The following is a 6,000-nucleotide window of genomic DNA, read 5'->3' as shown; positions in this document are numbered from 1 at the left end:
AGTGAAAATTTTCACTCGATTTTTTTTAGAGAGTAAATTTCCCGGTTTTTCACACAGATCGGATGTTTGAAATGTCAAGGAACAATTCTACCAAGTTTCAAGTCAATCCAACTCAATATGACATCATACGGGCCCGTCAAAGTCGACATTACTTACTGACCTAACTGATCAATGTTTGAGACAAATGGATGCTGGGAATATCACTGCAGTTGTTTTACTTGATATGTCGGCAGCTTTTGATACTGTTGACCATTCCATTCTCACCCAGACTCTCAGATCTGTTGGTGTCACAGGACTTGCATTAGAGTGGTTTCAATCTTACCTTGCCAGCCGTTCACAATATGTTAAGATCAATGACAGTAACTCTGATCCGGCTGCACTTACTTGCGGAGTCCCGCAAGGGTCTGTAGGTGGACCACTTCTATTTTCATTATATCTTTCAAGGATTAGACAAATTTTTGAAAGACACGACATTCAGTATCACTGTTATGCAGATGATATACAAATATTTGTATCCTTTTCACCAACCAGGACTGAACTCACTGAAGCTGTAAAACGATTGGAATTATGTATTGATGATGTTAAGGCATGGATGGAAAGAAATGGTCTCAAATTTAATGACAGTAAGTCAGAATTTATTCTGATAGGATCCAAACAGATGTTGTCTAAAGTGAATTCTGATACATGTTTTGTTAGGATTGGCAATAGTAATATCAAGCCTTCGAACAAAGTTCGTAATCTTGGTGTTGTTTATGATGCAAATCTGACATTCAAAGACCACATTTCATATGTATCCCAATCTGTAAGATTTCATATGCGTAACCTGGGCTCAATTCGGAGATTATAACTAGATCAGCAGCAGAAAAATTGATGCATGCTCTTATTTCGTCTCGTCTAGATTTCTGCAATTCTCTGTTTTGCAGCCTTCCACAAAAAGAACTCAGTAAACTGCAACGTCTTCAGAATTGTGCCGCTAGATTACTTACTTTCAAGAAGAAAACTGTGCATACTACCCCAATACTTCGTTCCCTACACTGGCTTCCTGTAGAAAAACGTATTAACTTCAAGATTCTTCTTCTTGTTTACCGTACATTGCGTAAATTTGCCCCTGTCTACCTTCAAAATACTCTTCATCTTCACCAACCACCACGTAATCTCCGTTCATCAAACTCGCTAACATTACAGGTACCTCGAATCAAGCATAATTGGGGGGATCGGGCTTTTTCATATATGGGCCCAAAACTATGGAATGGCCTACCAAAATCTCTTAGAGAAGCATCTTCCATTGATAGTTTCAAAAAGAATCTCAAGACATATATTTTTAATTTGAATTGAAGATATTGTATACCTGTATGTATAGTATGTGTACGTATATATAGGACTATTGTTTGTTGGTTTATTGTCTTATTATTTTCTGTGATACTGTTGTAACGTGACACAAAATGTACTCTGTTCTATAGCGCCTTGAGTATCCTTTTTAGGTAGAAATGTGCGCTTTATAAGAGTCTCACTATTATTATTATTAATTCCCGCGCGCGCGTCAATGGCGATATACAGTGCAATTATGCAAAAAAAAAAAAAAAAAAAAGAAAACCGCCAATTTTAAACCCGATTTTACTCGTCAGGATGGACGGTGACCCCCCATTTTCTTTACATATTCTGAAAGCTGATGAGTTTTACATGTCATTTCATGGGGTGGTAATGCTGGCAAAATTATCAAAAGATATCAAATTTCTTAATAAAGTAAAAAAAAAGTAAATTTTCAAAATGACGTCATCAAATTTCAAGTTTATTCGAGCGTATCTCACTAATCCTTCGCCGATTTTCACCCAGATTTCAGTATGTCATAGCTTATTTAATGTTCTTTCAAACGTAAGATAACAAAATTTTGATTAGATTACGGCATCACCGCGTAAAAATGGATTGAAAGTAATCTCGTCAAATTTGACCAGTTTACGTGTTATCTCTATGGGAGGGAATTTTTTTAAATATGAAAATTGACATGATTGTCTTTATCGAGCACTAGCTCACTTACCCTTTAGTGAATTTCTCTCAGATTTTAATATGTTGTAGCTAAGACTTTGCGCTATTGTTATGTGCCCTTCGTTTTTTCATACAATGTCGGGATCATGTCAAAAATTTTGGTTGAAATTAAAGCTTATCTTCTATGTATTGAGATATTTCTTTCTTTCTGCAACTTTCTTTGCAATAACTCAAAATTAACAGCCTCTATCACTCATATTTTGTACATGTTTTATTCATGTCACGTACATTATTTCATAATATAACAACTACTTGATCGGACACCATCTTGGGTATGTAAATTAGGGTCAAAGGTCATAAATGTTTCATCCTTTATCTTGGTGAATACAATCGTCATGTCCTATCTTTCCCATATTTTGCACACGCAAAGACCATGTTACAAGGATCATTTCACGAAATAACCACTTTTTGCTCAGATGCCATCTTGTCTGTGCAAATTGGGGTCAAAGGTCATATTATGTACTTCTTTCTGTATCTTCGTTATGACGTGTTATCTCTATGGGAGGGAATTTTTTTAAATATGAAAATTGACATGATTGTCTTTATCGAGCACTAGCTCACTTACCCTTCATTGAATTTCTCTCAGATTTTAATATGTTGTAGCTAAGACTTTGCGCTATCGTGAATGTGCCCGTCGTTTTTTCATACAATGTCGGGATCACTTTAAAAAACTTGGTTGAAATTAAAGCTTATCTTCTATGTATTGATATATTTCTTTCATTCTGCAACTTATTTTGCAATAACTTAAGAAAAACAGCCCCTATCACCCCCATATTTTGCACATGTTTAGTTCATGTCACTTACATTATTTCATAAAATAACAACTACTTGATTGGACACCATCTTGGGTATGTAAATTAGGGTCAAAGGTCAAAAATGTTTCATCCGGTGTATCTTGGTGAATACATATACCATCTTTCCCATATTTTGCACACGCAAAGACCATGTTACAAAAATCATTTCACAAAATAACCACTTTTTGCTCAGATGCCATCTTGTCTGTGCAAAGTGGGGTCAAAGGCATATGTACCTCTTTCTCTATCTTCGTTATGACGTGTTATCTCTATGAGAGGGAAAATTTCTAGATGTGAAAATTGACATGATTGTCTTTATCGAGCACCAGCTCACTTACCCTTCATTGAATTTGTCTTAGATTTTAATATGTTGTAGCTGAGACTTTGCGCTATCGAATGTGTGCCTTCGTTTTTTCATACAATGTCGGGATCATGTCAAAAAACTTTTTCCTCAGATGCCATCTTGAGAGTGTAAAGGTGGCTCAAAGGTCATATGTATTTGTTGCTGTATCTTCGTTATCTAGTGTATACAGAATCAGTACCAAAGATGACAGACATGACTCCCTTTTCTAAATGAGAATCCAAACATCACACGGCCAATGTCTCTAAACACAGATGAAACCTGTATAGTCATGCCTATTGCGATCAGGACTCGAATCATTGATTTAAAAAAAAAAAATCGGATCACCTTCATTTGTCAGTAATGACAAATTACAATCTCTAGTTTCTTTTTCGAAAAGGTGATGACGCGTATTTCTATGTGACTTTAGTGTCTCATCCACGCACTGTTAAGCAGTAAAAGTATCATATTTTTGACCCTATGTAACTCGAGTTTGTTGTTCTGTAACGCCCCTTTTCTTTCATACATGTCATTTTAGGCCTACATGTACCAATACTACAGATTAACTTCATCTTCTTTACAGTCATGACAGCACAAGTTAGATACAGACGTATTTCTCAAGAAGACAGAAAAAGAATTATAGGAACATTTGATGATCATATCCTTGACTTCCTAGAACTGGCCGACACACTCGGAATAAAGCGCTCAACGGCCAGATAAGTTGTGGCCACATGATGCACACTCTTCGGATTGGAAGACTCACTAAGCACAGTGAAGAAAAAAAACTGTTGGCAAAATCTCTAAAATGAGTACAAAAATATGAAATGTCATGACGCTTGCAAAACAATAACTATGTTGAAGAAAAAAAAATAAGAAAGAACCAAAGCATAAACATGCGTGCTAAATTGACTGCAAAATATGTTATATTGGATGCCCAAAAATGAATTTGAATGAACGAGTGCAGCATGTCCGTGATCACGTGACTATATCGTTCCAAATTGAATGAACGAATAACGAAATGGTGCTTGTTTTACGAATTTCAATTGAAAAGTGTTAATTAGAATGAGGCTAAAGGTAATTTGAATGCTCCAAAATGATTTGAATGAAGAGATCATAAAATTGAACTACCGAACATGTTATCTACGCTAAATTTTGCTAAATTGAATGCATCAATTAGGAAGTGGACTGACAAAAGTGCGAAATTAGCCGGGAAAACCTATAGTACCTTCAGAGATGGTTAAAGTCCCTTCGAGACGCCCACACCATATCATTATCCACACAAGAAGATCGGAGCGGTGACGGCGCCCCCAGAACTGATTAGAGCGGGAGCAGAATTAAGGAAACTTTGGCTTCTTCTATTTCTTATAACATGAACATCTTCATGCTCACCTGCATGGAGTCCGGAGGAGTACCGAGGGGTTCTTCTTGAGACCAATTTTTTTTTTTTTTTTTTTTTGCATACTCAGTACCATTTCCTCAAACGTTGCCATTCCGCCATAAATCGTTATGATATCTCATTATTCTGCGAATCGGTGAGGTTGTCGATTTATGTCTGATCAGTAAAATTGCAGCTTCCGGAGTTCATGACTTGTTTGTTCCTTGTCAGATTTTGTTCAAGTCCCTCTTATCTCTTTCTTTAGTTTTCGTGTGTGTGTGTGTGTGTGTTTTTTTTTAAGTCGACTTGAAACAAACGACCATTTAATAGTCGGGTATTACCCCTAAATTTGATAGTCATGTTTCATTTGGAACTTTCATCATCTTGATTGTCTGTAGGATCTATTTTGTAGGTGAAATTGTTCCATTTTATGTAACTATATATCTTCTTTTTTTTTTAAATATACGTGTATGTACATCTGTGCAATTCAATATCATTGGGCACTGCATTCGGGTACATGTATTAATAAAGACCTTTTTCAATTAATTATATCAATCAAAGAGAAAAATTACAAGTAACGTGTGTGAATTTTGTCGATCATGGGATTGTAACGTACGTCTGTTTATGCAACATACACCGTCCGGGTTATTGCGTGACGGGGCGTATTATGAGCCTCGAGGGACAAAGCTGTTAATGTTCGGCATTCTGTAAATGAAAACGCCCAGTAGAACCGGTATGAGTGGAAAAGGAATTTGTGAAAAATTAATTTCTCCTTCTCGTTAACAGAAGATCCATTTACTTTATTTACTTCCATTACTTCATTAAAACTATTCGTTACTTTACTCAGCATTTCATTACTTTAAGTGTAATCATGCATGAACATCATACCACTTTGTACATTCCGTATAAAATTTATTACATTCTTTTTATTACATACTTTTTGTGCACCATACAAAGGAATACATAGGGTTTCATCACTTTGGCACCCCCCCCCCCTTTTATTAACCCGGAAGTACGTAAGTGACACTAAAAAGAAATAGATAGAGGTCTTAAAGTGTAAGCGCGGTATGTATGTTTTGGGGCTGAAGACCCCCCCCCCCCTTTTCTTTTTCTTTTTTTTTTTTGTCAGCTGAAGAAACCCGGAAGTTGAAGGGTAGAGATGAGCTGAAGACTTTTTTTTTTTTTTTGCTTACTAGCTCATGAAACCCGGAAGTGGTCCCCTTCCCCACTTTTGAAAACGCTCCACCAGCCCCGCTATGCACTTGAGTAAGGGGGCGGGGTTCGTGGCCGCATACGACAGGTGGTCGCTAAGGCCGGTTTTACTGCACTGCATGCCATTGCCATTGCTTTGTTGGCATTCAAACCTCTATCAGAGAAAAGAGGTGACATGCTTTGTTGGTCTAGTTCAGACTACAGTACTGTGCCTCAGTTCACGACTCACCTAGAGC

This window comes from Diadema antillarum, unplaced genomic scaffold (genome assembly GCF_040938485.1).
Source record: "Diadema antillarum isolate AM-2024a unplaced genomic scaffold, OU_Dant_1.0 seq00001022_RagTag, whole genome shotgun sequence".
NCBI lineage: Eukaryota > Metazoa > Echinodermata > Echinoidea > Diadematoida > Diadematidae > Diadema > Diadema antillarum.
This window is presented reverse-complemented; position numbering follows the sequence as displayed.